Source organism: Myotis myotis, unplaced genomic scaffold (genome assembly GCF_014108235.1).
Source record: "Myotis myotis isolate mMyoMyo1 unplaced genomic scaffold, mMyoMyo1.p scaffold_m19_p_1, whole genome shotgun sequence".
Taxonomy (NCBI): domain Eukaryota; kingdom Metazoa; phylum Chordata; class Mammalia; order Chiroptera; family Vespertilionidae; genus Myotis; species Myotis myotis.
In genome coordinates this window covers 21,569,318-21,586,737 of record NW_023416313.1, presented here as the reverse complement: position 1 = coordinate 21,586,737, position 17,420 = coordinate 21,569,318, and the positions used below count along the sequence as shown (strand labels likewise).

General features: G+C 39.4%; 1 pseudogene; it reads right to left on the bottom strand.

The window, feature by feature from the left end:
- Positions 1–2,905: 2,905 nt before the first annotated feature.
- On the bottom strand, positions 2,906–3,682 carry LOC118651021 (annotated as a pseudogene).
- Between the last annotated feature and the right edge of the window lie 13,738 nt (positions 3,683–17,420).

Here is a 17,420-nt window from a genome sequence, read left to right as displayed (position 1 = left end):
AATTTTAAAGCATGGATAATTATCGGTTATGTTAATTATATGGGTGAATATATATCAGTTATGATGCAAAACAATGAGAAAATCACACATATATTAGCATTATCAGGACTTAATGTTGCTTTCAAAACACCTTCATGCTCATATTACCATTAATTTTCAAAATTCTTGCATACCAAAGGCGTGGAGTAAGATGCCTGAGATTAAGGAGCCTGGAAACTGATTTTAAATCCTAACTTGACATTTTGTTTTTATGTCAATTAATCTCTCTCTGTGACTCAGTTTTTGTATCATGAAGAGGTAATAATATCTATACAATAGATTTTTATGGACATTAAGTAAATATGTAAAATGTTTACAAGAAAAGATATTCATAATTATTAAATGTTTATAAAATATATTGGTGTTGTAAGCATTATGTTCTATAATAACATTATTTAAGATGAAGATATTCACTAATCATGTATTACCTAAAAATGAGCTTGCACAGAGAACTGAGGAGCTTCTCAGTAAGTTGCTCAGAAAAGTTGTGACCCAATGAGAGAACTTAATATATCTTTATGATGCCCAGTACCCTGCCAATTATAAACACAATCTTTATACTTAAACTTGAGCCACAATATTAAAAAATCAACCATTATAATTATACTAGAGGCCCAGTGCACAAATTCGTGCATGGGTGTGTGTGTGTGTATCCCTCAGCCTAGCCTGCACCCCCTCCAATCTGGGACCCCTCGAGGGATGTCCAACTGCCTGTTTAGGCCCAATGCCAGTGGGATGCTGGCTCCCAACCACTTGCTTGCATGCCTGCCTGATTGCCCCTAACAGATTCTGCCTGCCAGCCTGATCACCCCCTAATCATTCCCCTAGCTGCCCTCCCCTGCTGGCCCGGTTACCTCTAACTTCCCTCCCTTGCCAGCCTGGTCTCCCCTAACTGCCCTCCCCTGCCAGCCTGATTACCCCTAACTGCCCTCCCCTGACAGCCTGGTCCCCTCCAACTGCCCTCCCCTGCAGGCCTGGTCACCCCCAACTGCCCTCCTCTGCCAGCCCAGTCACCCCTAACTGCCCTCCCCTATAGGCCTGATTGCCCTCAAGTGCCCTCCCTTGCAGGCCTGGTCCCTCCCAACTGTCTGGTCACCCACAACTGCCCTCCCCTGCTGGCCATCTTTGACCACATGGAGGCAGCCATCTTGTGTGGTGGAGTGATGGTCAGTTTGCATATTACCTCTTTATTATATAGGATTGGTATCTTTATTTTGTAAATCCTGGATTTTTCCCACAGTATAATTCTAATTCTAATTTCCTTTTCAACTACTTCACAAAAAAACTTCTCTTCAACTCAAACATAAGGGGAAAAAATTACTGCTTTATAGCAGTATGTGACTATCTTGTTTATTTATGCCCATAATCAAAAGGATGAATTTGCTATTTAAAATGCATGGCAAATACTAGGTCATTATTGGCAATAATTGTCATTCTACAGCAAGAATGTTACTTTCATTTTTGCTGAAGGCAAATATGCCTTTTTTATGTTTGGAACAGAGAGGATGGAAAGAACTTATCAGCCTAACCATCTGAATCCTGGGTTAAATATTATGAACTATATCTCAGAATTCAATGTCTTTTTTAATGCCACTTTTATCTTAAATTTCACTTTTCTTTTGAAGTGAAGAAAAAAGTTTATAGTACTAGTGGAAGTAAGATTGAAATGATTTGCTCACTTAAGGAGAATCATTTATGGTTTTTCATAGTTTAAAAAGCACATTTTTAAAAGAGAAATGTAGCTGATTTCACTATTTAAATAGATTTTAAGGATTAAAGGAGATGTCAATTTTATCAGGATGAGAACAGTGAGCATAAAGATTTATGCAGAAAATATCTGCATAAATAATGGCTGTACATTTCCCAAATGTGGGACAAACATTAACTTCATATCCAAGAGGTCTAGCGGACTTCATTAAAATAAAATCACATGGGGATATAGTATATTAACCTTGCTTAAACCCAAACCTAAAGAGCAAATGTTGAATGCAGCAAGAGAAAAATGCCACATCACAAACACAAAACAATACATCAAATAATGTGATTTTTAAGGTGTACAATGTGATGATTACTAGTATATATACATGTACATTGATAAATGATTGCCACAATCAGTTAATAAGTTAATAGATCCATCACCTCATATAATTATTTTGAGTGGTGAGAACACTTAAGATCTAGTCTTTTAGCAAATTTCAAGTACACAGAACAGTATTATTAATTACTAGAGGCCCGGTGCACAAAAATTTGTGCACTGGGGTGGGTCCCTCAGCCCGCCCTGTGCCCTCTCGAAATCTGGGGCCCCTTGGGGGCCCCTTCCCCTGGCTGCTGGAACTAGTTTTCTCCGGTGCCCGGAACCCAGGCCTTCACTCTTCGCTGGGAGGGGCCTGCGTAGTGGGCAAGGGGCTTAGCTCTTTTAAAAATACTTCTGAATTTTTGGTAAATAACCCTGTAGGAATCTACTTTCTGAAACATGCAGGTTGTTAAGGGCTGATTTGGGTAATCAACAAAATGTATATTAAAATCCTAATCCCCAGAACCTCAGAATGTACCTGTATAAGGAGGTAAGATCTTTAAAGAGGGGATTACATTAAATTGTGGCAGTTCCAGTGGGACCCTTAGCCCATCTCACTGAAATCCTTATAAGAAGAGGAATGTTGGGGTCCTGCCCCAGCAGGTCCAGGGGTTCCCAAAGGTGTGGACAGAGTCGGCGAAGAAGGAATGACACAGAGGCAGCGTTCAGGTTATCATCATAGCCAGGTTCTCTTTTTATTGTCCTGTTACATCTATATTTATACTATTTGATCCTATAAACATGCCTCTATAAGCTTTTTTTTTTTTGCCTTGGAGAGCATCGGTCCGTTTATTGGGGGGTCAGTCAAAGGGGGAGCTGGCTAGGGTGGGGTAGGACAGCAGCTTGTCTGGCCCCCGAGAAACCCAACTTAAGTCCAGAGCCTCGACCGTTTAGAAGCCAAAGTCTTCCTCCACCTTTATCTGCACGGGGCCAGCTCCGGAGTCAGTGGAACTCCTGCCCGGTGCCCTTCCTATGGCACTCGCCACCTCTTCCAACTGCTGGGCCCCTCGCCAGGGGCCGGGCTGCTGGCTTCTGTGGGCGCTGGCGTCCTCCTGGGCGGGGACAGCCCCTCTTTCTCCGGAGGCTCGTTCTCAGCATTGCCTGGGGTGGGGACGTCTGTGCCCTGGCTGCCCTCGTCCTCCAGTAAGATGGTGAACTGGCTGGCCTGGTAGTTGTCGCCGTAGGAGTCCGGCACCTTCATGAGGAACCTCCGCTCCTGCTGGAGCCTCCATGTTATCCTCTGTATCTGATGGAGCCTGTTCAGGACCCGCTCCTTCGCCTGCTCGATCTCCCTGCAGCGCGGATCCAGCGCCTGGTACTTCCTGCGATTGAGTTCCAGTTGGCCCCGCCGTTGCCGGCCTCAGGCTGCCTCCTCCTCTTCGTCTTGCTCCTGGAGGCTGGAGCTGCCCAGACCCCTAGACGCGAACTCCACTCCAGCCTCAAGCTCGCGCTCGCTCTCCAAGATGTGACCACCTTCAGCGGAGGCAGCGCCAGCTCCCAGCCGGGAGGTGCTGAGAACTCCTCAAAGCCCATGGCTGCCATGGACCCCTCTCTGTGCTCCAGCTCCATCTCTCCCTGGCTCCCGATGCAGAACATCCAACCTTGCAAGCCTCTAGTTTAAAGTGGCTTGCAAAACTATAGCCCATCCGATTTCACAGCCAGGCACCCAGGCCTGGCTGCTAAGCCTCCTGGGAGTTGTAGTTCTCTATTTCCGGCTTGCCTCCCTCGCCCCACCCCCACCCCAGTCCCAACTGAAAGGCCCTGCTGGCTGGTCTAACCCTGTGGCCAGGCATCTGCGCCACCTCGGGTCTTTATTCCTGTCCCGAAACCACGCCATCTGACGATGGAGACTCTCCTCTTGGGAGGCCCCTGGGTCTCCTTCTGGGTCTCCTCAGCCCAGGCACTGGATCGCGTGCCCCAGCAGCGATACAGCCCTGGCGCCTGGGTCTCCTTCTGGGTCTCCTCAGCCCAGGCACCGGATTGCGTTCCCCAGCCGCAACACAGCCCCGGCACCTGGGTCTCCTTCTGGGTCTCCTTCTGGGGCCTGGCTGCCTCGCCCAGGACCTAATCGTGTGCCCCAGCAGTGACGCAGCCCCAGGGCCCTGGGTCTCCTCAGTCTGGGCACCGGATTGCGTTCCCCAGCGGCAGCGCAGCCCCAGCACCTGGGTCTACTTCTGGGTCTCCTGCTGGGGCCTGGCTGCGCCGCCCCTGGGGTCCAGATGGTGTCCCCAGGCAGCTATGCAGCCTGGCCTCTGGCCCGCCTCTGGGTGTTCTCCCATCACTGGTGATCAGTGATCTGAGAAGCCAGGCGGGGCAGGGAAGAGGCAGACATCGCCTCTTCCCTGCCCCACCCAGCTTCTCCGATTACTGGCCCAGGGCTGGCAAAGGCGGCCAGGTTCTCCTATCACAGAAGCCAGCAAAGGTGGCCTGGCTTCTCCGAGCAAAGGCAGCTCGGTTCTCTGGCTCTTGGCTGCCGCCTGGGTTTCTGATTGCAGTCAGCAGCAGGTGGCTTCTTCCCTCCTTCCCCTTTGGCCTCCCAGCATTGCGCCTATGTATGCAAATTAACTGCCATCTTTGTTGGCGGTTAACCACCATCTTGGCTGGCAGTTAATTTGCATATCGCCCTGATTAGCCAATGGGAAGGGTAGTGGTTGTACGCCAATTACCATGTTTCTCTTTTATTAGATAGGATAAGCAACATGCTGGGCATTAGATCCCAGAATGTATTTATTTTATAACTGAAAGTTTGTCCCCTGTGACCAGCACACAAATATCTTCACATGAAATAATGTGGCCTTGTTGCAAAGGTGGAGCGCTGGCATGTTTGTTAATCAAAGAACCTCCTCAGCAATTCCTAAGTGTTCTTCTTTTGCCTGGACACAACCTCTGTCTGTGTTATTAAAAGTAAAGGCTAGTGTATTAGTTTTAATTGTTTTTATTGGAATTTGGACCCTGGCTGGGTGGCTCAGTTGATAAAGGTGTCATACCCATACAACAAAAGGTTATGGGTTCAATTCCCAGTTAGGGCACATACTTAGGTTTCAGGTTCAATCTCAGTGTGTGTGTGTGTGTGTGTGTGTGTGTGTGTGTGTGTGTGTGTGGTGGGGGGGGGGAGGTGCATGCTGGAGGCAACTGACTGATGTTTCTCACATCAATGTTTCTTTCCCACTCACTCTCATTCTCTCTCTTGCTTCCTGTCTCTCTGATAATCAGTGGAACCATATCCTTGGGTGAGGGTTAAAAAAAAAAGAATTGGGCTCTCAGAATGGAATGCCTGGGTCAAGGACTTGCCTGCTGCTTGTTGGCTGTCTAGCTGACAATGTTAGTATTCTGATCAGATCTTCCTAGATCTCATACTACCATTTTCTGTCTCTTTTTTGCCCCATTATACACTTCAGTGTGCTTTCTGGTTCCAGTGGAAGATTGTAGCTCTTGAGTAATTTAAGCCTGATTTGCCCTTATCCAAAGACTCAGACATTCCTGGAAATTCATATCCCCACCTGTCCCTCGAGGAATGCCTAGCAGTGGTTCTCAACCTTCCTAATGCCGGGACCCTTTAATACAGTTCCTCATATTGTGGTGACCCCCAACCATATAATTATTTTCATTGCTATTTCATAACTGTAATTTTGCTACTGTTATGAATCGTAATGTAAATATCTGATATGCTATATGTGTTTTCCGATGGTCGTGACCTGCAGGTTGAGAACCCCTGGGCCCTAAGGGAATGCAGGAATCAGGTTGAAGCTTCCCTCTGTGGCACCCTGCCTGAGACCTCACTCTGACGAGGCTTCTCCTGTTTCTGTCCTATTTTTTCTGCACACACTCCGATTCTCCCTGTGACCACTTCCTTAGGAAACCCCTTCACAGGTATCATCATCTCAGAGTCTGTTTCTGGGAAACACAACCTGAGACACTGCAGCATGCAACTAGTTCTGTAGCTTCCTCAGTTTCTTCCACTGCAACAGGGATAAGAAGAAGAACCTTTTCACAAAAGTGCTATGAGAATTAAGACTATTTAGCACGGAGGTGTGTGTGTGTGTATTAATGTTTGTTTCTATATCAGTTCGACCATTCACTGATAAATCAGTTTTTGAACATTTTACAAGGCTAGTGAGATTTGTAGATGTATTCTGATTTAGCATTAGCTCATAATTTTATATTGTACCTGTTTCTCAGTGTATGAGATAACTAGTTATCTATTACATTTTTTTGTTTATTTTATGTATTGGATGACTTACAGGGAGAAAGATATCTTATTATGTTATTTTTTGATAATAAGATATCAGTTTTAATATGAATTAATTTTATGAAACCATTATTCTCATTCCTTATATAGATATACACTTATTGCGGGACATGGGGAGGACAGAATCAATTGTTTTGTATTTTCCTTCATCTAAAAGTCATCTAAAAAAAGGATGTAAATCCAGGATATGAATCCACAAAAAGTAAAAAGAATTCAGTATACAATGAAAGTACAATATGACTCCTTTTTTATTTAAATCAAAAGGCCCTAATTCAAATTTTCAGAAGTGTTGTACAAGGCACTCTCTGCATGATTTCTGTTAAAGGCAATGATCCCCACTGACAGTGATGGGAATCCCCAGGAAGCCCTTTGCACATGTCCTTATGTCTATAAAACTGCTTAGGCAATTTAGGTATTATTTCGTTTCGATGAAAAGAATAATTTGGTGTTTTAAAAAGCCTTGAGTTTGCACCAAAAAGTACAGTTTAAACAGTTTAATAAAATTATAAAGAAAGAATGCCCCACATAAATGGATATTGTGACTAAGTTTTGACACCACTTCATTTCATCTCATGTAATGAATGAAGAAGTGTAGTTCAGTGACATGAACATTTAAATTAGAACACAGCATTTAACATGAAGACCTGGTCAAGTGACTGCTGATTCACTGGAGATGTTACTATTTCTACCACTTGTCTTCTTTCTTTAGCAAGTAAGAGTGACCATAGCACAATGAAAATTTCTTTAGAAAACTTAGAGGTAAAAAAAAAAATTTAAAGAAAATCTAAACCATGTGTTTCAAACTTATGAATCACAAATTTGGCAATTTTCAGTTTTATTTATCATATCTCTCTCATTTCTTTCCAATTTCACTGCACTTATATCTTTTTCTCTTTCTCCTTATAAACATGCTCACATACATACCCAAACATACACATAACACACACACTGAGTATGCAGATATGCATGAGCACTTTATGTTTCTATTTTCTACATAGAAGTAGTATATTATGTTAGGTAAGAACACCTGTAGATACAGACTGCTCAAATGGAAACCTACTCTCATCATTTAATAGCTAAGTAAACTTCACTAATAATCAAACCCCACAATGTCTTCTAATCTGTGAAATGGTGATAACAATAGCATCTATATGATAGTGTGATTATGAAGTATATATGTGTTCATGTGTGGAAAGCACTTAGAATAATACCATGCCTATGATTAAATATCTAAATGTAAACTAATAATCTAGATGATCTTTATCCACATTTCACCTAGGTGCTCTACCTTATAAGCATTCTACCTTAGGGGAATGGGAAGAAGTGAAAATATGTGTTTAATCATAGGTATAACACATTTTGCTTGGTATTATATTGTGCATTCTGTAAGTGTGCTGCAAAGTTGTATTTACTAATATATTTATTTTGGCAGGTGAAGAAATAAGTTCACAGTGATTATATAATGTGTGGAAGGTCATGAACCTACTGATTGGTGGAGCTGTGAATCAGACTTAGGTTTTCTGGCAATACATCAATTCATTCCAGAGTGACATTTATAAGCTGGACATGTGCTAGACAATATCCCTGTACAAAACAGACAAGGTCCTTCCCTGATGCTCCTCATGTTGCAGTAATGAGAGAGAGAGAGAGAAAACAAGCATGGTGAGAAATATGATTTCAACAATGATAATTCTCTAAAGAAAATGAAATAATTTAAGAAATCATAACTTGAGAAAGGAGGCTTATGATAGAGATATCAGAAAAAAGCACTCAACAGAATTAACATGAACTGAAAAAATAATAAGGAAATAATGAGAAGGAGTCCTCAGTGGGGAGGGGTATCGTTTTTCAAAGCAGAGAGAACTGTAAGAGTAGAGGCCTTAGTGAGAGAAAGAGAGGCATTAAAGATGCCAGTTTGATTAACTGAGAGTGAATACTGGTAAGGATTACTGGGAAGGGAAAGGAACTATTTGGGAATCAACTACAGTTGAGTCAGGATAGTAAGAAGCCAGCAAAATTCCTTGTCAAGTAGAATGGGAAAACTGAGACAGGTGATTCAAACTAGCCTCTTCTAACAGCCTGACTCACCTGCCCCCTTCTCTCTTGCACGACCACTCCCTTAAGAATTAAGCCCTCAGGACAATAAGATTCTGATTGGCATAAAATAATCTTAGGAAGAGAGCCCCAGGTCTATTAATCACAGAGTTTTGATCAATCTAGAGATAACATCTAGGCCTCAGTTGTGTTTCAGTTCAGGTCCAGAAAAGCAGCAAAACCAGATGAAATGATACCATGGGTGGCATCACGACCAGATGCAATGACCAATGACCTCCTACCCTAGCGCTAATCAATCAGTAGAGGCCATGAGCCTGACCACATAAGCTCATTTTGATGCGTCAGCATCTTAAAAGACACACCTGGAAAGCTGATGGATATTCCATTGAGATCCTCCCCTGAGATCTCCCCTAAAATTCCAGCCTTCAGAAAACAGATAAAAACCCTTAATACAAAGCAGCCAGTGTGAGTTCTCTTTCTAGGGCATGCTCTTGCCTTCTTTCTTCAGCCATGTTTCTTTGCTTTCTTTCTCCTAAGCTCTGAGGATCCACATGAGACTTGCCACTAGGAGAGCAGTGGGCAGTGGTAGTTCGCCTGGGCTAATCCCCTGGACTTGTCTCCAAGGGCCCTTCTTTTGCCTCTGTAACTTGTTTCCTGAGTCCACGCAGCCCAGCTGGCTCACTTCTGTCTCTGTGACTTCCTTTCTAAAGAGCCAAGGCAGCTATCTGAGCAGCTTGCTCAGATCTGCTCTTCAAGTGGACTTTCGCTTTGCCAGAGTTCTTGGCTCTGAATTCTTTCTTTGCCAAACTCAAGAACTAAGAGCTGACATCACTGGTAATACAATAGTATATTTTGGTCAAGTTAAGTATGTAATGCTTTAATAGCTATTCCAATGGAAATAAATCCTTAATTGAGATATGAGTGTACAGCTTAGGAGCAAAATCATCTTCATATAGATGATGTTAATTTTGTTGAATGCACTCAATGAAAGGACCTGGAGAGGAAAATGTAGAACAGAAGAGGACACAAGCTTTAGGGCACTGTAAATATTAAAAATAAGCAGGAAAATTACTCAGCAAAAGAAACAGAGAAGGGACAGCATGGTCCAGATAGAAAACAGATTGTATTTTCACAAAAGTCAAAGGAAAGACATTTTTTGAAGAGAGATGAAAGATCACCTCTATGATAATCTATTAAATGCTCAAGCATAATGAGAAAGAGGATAATCTGTAGCCTGAATTTCAGGGATTAATGTGTGGTGTGATGAGGTCTGATTGCTCTGGGTTATGGAGAGACTTGGAGGGAGGGGATTAGAGGGAGTTGGTTGGAACTAGCCTTTCAATGGGTATCCGGGAAGAGGAACAGAGATATGATTTAGTAGCAAATAAAAAGAGGTCATATAGTAAATGTAAGAATGAACACATTAGGAAAAAATAATAGATCATATTGTTAGTTAATGATAATGAGCAAGAAGAGGGAAAGAACAATCATCAGAACAAAATTCTTAAGTGATTAGAATATATTGGGTTTAGAGCACAAAGAATAGTAAGCCTTAGATAATTTAGAAAATATTATTCATCTTAAGAGAAGGAAAAGGAGAGAGTATAAATCCAGTTGCAGGTAAATTTGAATGGATAGGATTACGGAGCTACTGCTTGATTATACCCCTGTTCTTAAATAAGTGTAAAGCCTTCAGCTTCTTTTTGTGGGTTAGAAGTTTAAAGAGGGAAGAAAAAGTGCAAAATAGTTGTTTTGGGAAGTGAGAAAGTAAAAATATTCATTAAAATGAAGGAAGTTTCTTGTAAAACATTGAGTGTATGAGCCAAAGCAAAGGATCACATAACCAGAGTTACATGAATCAGAGATCAAGATTTTCCAAAAATTTCAAGTAGTTATTTAAGAGGGTCAGAAGAATTAGAGAAAAATCTGGATTTTTTTGTACAGCTTCCTAGGACCTGTCTTTGCATATAAGAGATATGCTCTCTGGCTCAGAAAAATAAATGAAGTAAGTCCTAAATTAGGTCTGTAAGTTACCTCACACAGCAGGTAGAATTTTAGGTTATGAAACGTTCATTTTATACTGAAGACAAGTGCATAGTTTACATGGCTTTTATCTAGCAAGCTGTATCTCAGAGATTCAGAGGTTTATTTCATATAAGATATCCTTTAGGTAGAGAACATCCTATAGATAGGGTCTTTTTTTCTACTTACCTAGAAGTATAGTTGGCAAGGATATTAGCATAAATTCATGCTATCTTTTCTTCCCTTGACTCAAATGAGTTTTTCCACCTTCCAAGGAAGCAAAAACAATCAGAGGCCAACTGTTTTAACTCTGTTCCTCAGTGCTTATTTGTACTTTGTGTACTTACAGATGTTTTTGATATTTCTTTTTTTTAATCCTTTCCCAAGGATATATTTATATTGATCTTTAGAGGGAGAGAGAGAGAGGAAGAGAGAGAGAGAGAGAGAGAGAGAGAGAGAGAGAGAGAGAGAGAGAGAGAGAGAGAGAAGAGAAAAACATTGATCAGTTACTTCCTGTATTCGCCCCACTGGGGATCCAACCCTCGACCTAGGTATGTGCTGTGACCTGCAATTGAACCTGCAGCCTTTTGGTGTACCCAGTGATGCTCCAAATAATGAGCCACCCAGCTCTCAGCTACAGGACTGTGAACTTACAGATTTTAGGTGAGAGAAATAATCATGGTCTTGTTATTGTTTTTATTTGTTTTATAAAAGTAGTACGGTTAATAGACTGAAAGTCTTAAATCTTTTTAAAATATTGGAATTGTTAAATGTCATTGATTAAAAGTGCTTAGGGTGTAGTAGTGTAGTAGTGCAGTGATGAAAGTTAAATATTTAGAGGTGGTGCAGTTATTGGTGATAGTACATTTAATATAACTATGGGGTGGAATGTGGAAGTAAAATAAAGGAGACTATTACAGGAGTTAGGTAAGCCAAAGAACTGGGAATCTGAGTTGAAGGGGCATATATATTATGTCCCCCATAATGTATACATACTTTAATAACTGATAGCTCAATTTTGAAAATTAAATGGATTTCGACAAATGCTGCCTTTATAATTATTCAAAGTGTATGTATACATTTTTGGAATATATATATATATACATATATATGTATATATATATGGTTTACTTCAGCTTCTATGGAATACTCACTAATATATATATATATTCCTTTAGTTGAAACTAAACCTAAAAGATATTAAGTTAAAATATAATGTGTTTACATAGAACTTTTATGAACTATTTTGTAATTTGAATATCTGGAAACTATTATAATCAGTGTTATAATTCTAAAGGCGTAGAACTTTTAGGGCTGAACCATGTTTTCTTTAATGAAATCTACCTTTCAATGTTTATTCATAAGGTCCTAATTAATTGTCAAGTGCAATCCATCAAAACAAATTGTGATACATTTGCAGAACATTGTGTAGAATTTGACCTTCACCAACTTTTACCTCTCCAAGTATTCCTCATGCTCCTTTGAAAATGCCCTCCTAAGTCAAATGTATTTGTCAGTTGTCTTGTAGGTCATGCAGAAATACAACTAGAGGAACAGAACAATAGGTTTACATTCTCTATTTAATAATCAGGCAGCCCTCCTCCACTCAGCAGCCAACTGATGCAGTCCTAAACATACTAAGAAAATTAACAATGGAGGTAGCATTGTTTGCTCCTCATAAAACTAGGTTTCCTTCCCTTTAATTAAGTAAAACAAAGAACTAGATTTGAATTAGTGCATGATACATACCTGCATTTCACATTTCTGACTCTAAACCACATGCAAACAGAAAAAAAAATACAGGACTATATGGCATAATTGCCAAGATATTAAACTAGAAAGAATATACTCAACAAGCTCACTGAATTAATAGTAAAAATATGCTAATATTTATCAGGAATTTTGTTTGCCCAAAATGCTTACTACACTTGAAATTATAGACTGCATGCATGTTTGATTCAGCTTCTATGGAATACTCAACATTAAGTAAAATCTATCAATTAGGTTTTCTATAAACGCATAAATAATTAAGAGAGATACTACATTTATAATTACCAGAAATCTCTTGAGAAGACAGACAAGTGCTATGTCAGTTATAATAAAATCTATAGATTATATTACAGACTCTGGAAGATTAAAAAAAACCATGTTGGAAGCTCAGAGCACAGGAAGATCCACACTTGCAGGGTGTTAAACAACAATTAAACAACAATTTCACACACACACACACACACACACACACACACACACGTAGAATTTCCTCTGCCAAAACTTGGAGGGGTTACATTTTAGGCTGAGGCAGTGATATGAGTTAATTTATGGAGGAAAATATTCTACAGTGTATAATAAATGTTTGGAGTAGTCATGTTAGAAAGGTGGGTTGAGCCCTGTCTTTCAAATATTATGAAATATAGAGCCATGAAATAGTTTTATGCCAATTTTAACTAGAATCATTAAGCTATAATGAAGTAAGATGTTCACTGAAAATTGCAGATGGTTGTGACTTGACAAAATAATAATTCTTTTCTCCCTAGATATTGTATATACTGTTTCTTTAAAAGTAAAGGAAATATGTTCAACCGATGTGACTCAGTGGTTGAGCTTCGACCTATGAACAAAGAGGTCATAGTTCAATTCCCAGTCAGGGCACATGCCCTGGGGTTTCAGGTTTGATCCCTAGTAGGGAGCCTGCAGGAGGCAGCCAATCAATGATTCTCTTTCATCATTGATTCCTCTCTGAAATCAATAAAAATCTGTATTTTTAATAGGAAATATAGCTTGTAACATCTAAATTGAACATTGCAAAATACTATTTTCCTAATAAAGCCATAAGTATTGTGGCAACACTAAGGAACCTGGGAAAAGCAAAGCAAAGCAGAATTCCAGCATTTCTGTAAGCAGCATAGATTGAAGAAAAAAATGTGACTGGCAATTGCAGCAACGTAAGGCATGAGGTGTATGAAGTAAAGCAAGAGAGGGAAATGCTCAGCTGAAAAAATAATCCTTCAAAGAAAATTGGAAAAGTTACATTTCTCAGTATCTTAAATGGATCACTCTAAAATGAAAGAATTTCGGTCTTTGATTGAAATATCAGAAAGAGAAATATTAAAATCCTTAAGTTCAGAAATTGAAGGGAGAAAAATGAGCCAGGTAATTGATCATCATTTTGACACCAAAAGAAATAGAATTTTAAGCAAGTCCAAATTCATTAGAGGACTCAGAATCTGAAAATTATCGATAAGTGTTCCAAAGAAAATGAATATCTATGAATCAGTTCCAGTGCTAGGTTAGCAGTAATAGGACGATCTCAGCAGGGCAGGATTTATGACCAGAGTGAGGAAGATCATCGATAGGAGGGCAATGGAAATATAATTGTGCTAGATGGTGTAATAATAGAAATGTAATAAAAAGGTCAGAGGCTTATAGGCTCATAAAACATTATGAAAAGTGAGCAATTCATATGATATTAGCCAGACAAGAACAAATATGAATACAGTATAGCAACGTTTTCTAAAGTTTAGGAAAATGCTCTTTGCTAACAACTCATGCAAAATTGAAGTGATACATATGCTAGGACGTTGCCCAATAAACCTATTTGATCTCTAATAGAAATGAGAGAAATATAGGCAAGTAGTGGTGTACTGTAATATTATATTAAGGTCTCTCTAATTCTGAATCATTATGTTGGTCACAAAGTGGTTAGGAAATATTTTTTATTTTACTACCAACAGTAAGAATTTTAGAATGAATGCAAAGTGTAAACTGAGACCTGTCATAAGTATAACAATATTTATATTGGCCAAAGGGATTTTAGATATTTAAGATCAATGCTACAGTAATATAGAAAGACTATGCAAAGTGTTGCGAATGGAATGTTTCTTTTTAGCCTCCCCACTATCACATAAACACACACACACACACACACACACACACACACACACACACACACCATATTTCTCTAATACAGCTTATTTTATATGTGATATTTATATTTGAAATATCAAATCGACAGAACATGTCAGTAATTGATGCCAAGAGTTACCAATTCCTATAAATCCTATATAATAAAGAAGTAATATGCAATATGCAAAATGACCATCACTCCAACACACAAGATGACTGCCCCCATGTGATCAAAGATGGCCGGCAGGAGAGGGCAGTTGGGAGGGACCAAGCCTGCAGGGAGGGCAGTTGGGGGTGACCAGGCTGGCACAGGAGGGCAGTTAGGGGTGACTGGGAAGGCAGTAGAGGGCAGTTGGGGGAGACTCAGACCTGCAGGGGAAGGCAGTTTGGGGGGACCAGGCCTGCAGGGATGGGCAGTTAGGGGTGACCAGGCTGGCATAGGAGGGCAGTTAGGGGTGACCAGGCTGGCAGGGGAGGGCAGTTAGGGGCAATCGGGCTGGCAGGGGAGCAGTAAGGCATTGATCAGGCTGTCAGGAGAGTGGTTAGGGGCAATCAGGCAGGCAGGCAGGAGAGCGGTTGGGAGCCAGCAGTCCTGGATTGTGAGAGGGATGTCCGACTGCCCATTTAGGCCAGATTCCACTGGCATCGGGCCTAAACAGGCAGTCAGACATCCCTTGAGGGGTCCCAGATTGGAGAGGGTTCAGACTGGACTGAGGGACACCGCCCCCCATGCACAAATTTCATGCACTGGGCCTCTAGTCAATAATACAAAAGAAGTAACACCAATGAAAAATAAACAAAATCATGAAAAGTTAATTCACAGTAAAGGAAACACCAATTGCCAAAAAATAATTTGAAGAAAAAGCTAAACCTCAAAAATGATTAGGGGCATGCACATCAAAATTTCTTTTAAAATAACATTGTATACACTTTCTGTCAGAAACAATTAATGACTTACAGATAATACCAAATGCTGAAAACATATGGATCAATAGGGGTATTCACTCATTTCTGTGGGGTGGGAAATATGCTTTAGAAAATGAATTAGTACTATTTACTTGAGTTGAGCAGTCTCATTCTCTAGTACTCACATTCTCTAGAATTTCACTTCTTGGTATAACCAAGATAAATTTTACTATAGCTTTACAAAAAAACAAGGAAAAGTGTGCTTATACCATTATTCTAGTTAAAAAATAACCTGAAAATTCAAATACCTATTGATCAGAAAAATTGTATACTTAATTTGTGGTGTATATATATAATAGCATATCTTATGGTGGGGTTGGCAACAATATGCATGCATTCTAGTAATTGAATGTTGAGTTGCCAAAATGGGAATGGAGAAGAAAGACTTTAATATGATATTATGTAATGTTCTATGTCATTTGGACATACATATATGTGAAATAAAACTTGAAGTTAAAGAGGAAGAGAATTACGACTTTGACCAGCAGAAAAGTCTCTGGGGAGGTTGGATTCACAGTAGGGAAGAGTAAATGGGTATATATAAGAAACAGGTAATTTCATAGCTGTCTGAGAAGGGTGTTTATAAATTTGAATCATATTATAATAAATTTTCAATAAAATTATTTATCCACTCTTCAACATAACAAGGCCATATATAGAAAATAGGATTAATCTAATTTAGTGTATCTGAGAACAAAAACAACCATCAGAAGAAATCTGTGATATAAATTTATATAATGTATATAATTAGGAGGTAAAAATAAGAGTCAAATTTGACACCAATAATTTTCTGTTGCTTTAAGTTTGTAATAGTTGAATATATGAATAGGCCTTCATGTTTCTATAAGTCAAGTTTCTCAAACTTTCTTACCCTCATATTTCACATTTGGAAAATAAATAAAATAATATTAATTTGCTTAGTTGTTTCGTATAATTAATGTAATTGTGTGTTGTGTGAAAAATGGCCGGTGTATTTTCTCAGACATTCCCCATCACTAGTAGCATTTGGAGATGACATTCCATTAAATCGGATATTTTGTGTTTCAAACAAACATTGTCTATTCCATAAGCTCCTCCTCCCAGTGATATCCGCAGATGTAAATGGCAGACAGATCAGTAATTTGGGGCAGGGCTAGAAGGAGGACGGTAAAGGGGGAGAGTTGGGGGGCATCTGTAGTACGGTCTAAAAATAAAAATAAAATAAAATGTGATCATTTCACATATAGCCTTTAGGGAGCTCAGGCAAATACCATCACTTTCTCCATAATGATGTAATTTATCTGAGTCCATAATATAAAACAATCTAACTACAAGCTATTGATTTAGAAGATACAAAAGATATCAGGTAAGATGAAAAAGTAGAAGCAAACATAGGAAAAATTCTCTGATTAATGAGGAAAAGAGTGATACTTGTTTTCAATATGCTTGAAAACTTGAGACAGGCTTGGAATTCATAAAAGCATTAGCTTGGGAAAGTTATAGCAAGAAACCTAACACAATTTTTACACCTTTGTCCTAAAAAAATGTAATTGATTTAAAAAACAGCTCACGGAGTTTCTTGAAGTTCTGGCTCGAGTTTCTATCTACTGGAACAAGTTCAGAAGGTGTTCTAATTATTTTAAGTGCATGCAATAACTGAAAAATAACAATTGGCATTAGGTGAATGAAAAGAAATAGGCAAGAAAGTATGAATGGCTGGAGATAGACTACATATATATTATTTTTCTCATTTTATTTTTCTTGATGCTTGAAACCACAGTTCATGTAATTTTAGGTTTAATTCTTTATATCTAATATCATCATAGCCCTCCAGGTTCTTTTCTGTTCATGATTCATATGATTAGTTTTGATCTCTGGCCTCATTACTGAACATTCTGGCATATTTAGTCATGTTAACTACTTATTTAGCCTGTAAACTTTACCTAGGAGATTTAGAAGGATAGCATAAATTGAAATTCATACTTGCTCTTTGTGGTAATTTGTGTCTGCTACAAACTCAGTAACTTTATGTTATTTAATTTCATTTATGTAATTATCAATAAGCTCATTTTGCTCTGAGAAGTCTCTTTTAGTCCATTTAAATCATAGGTTTTAATTACTTTTTCTGCATAA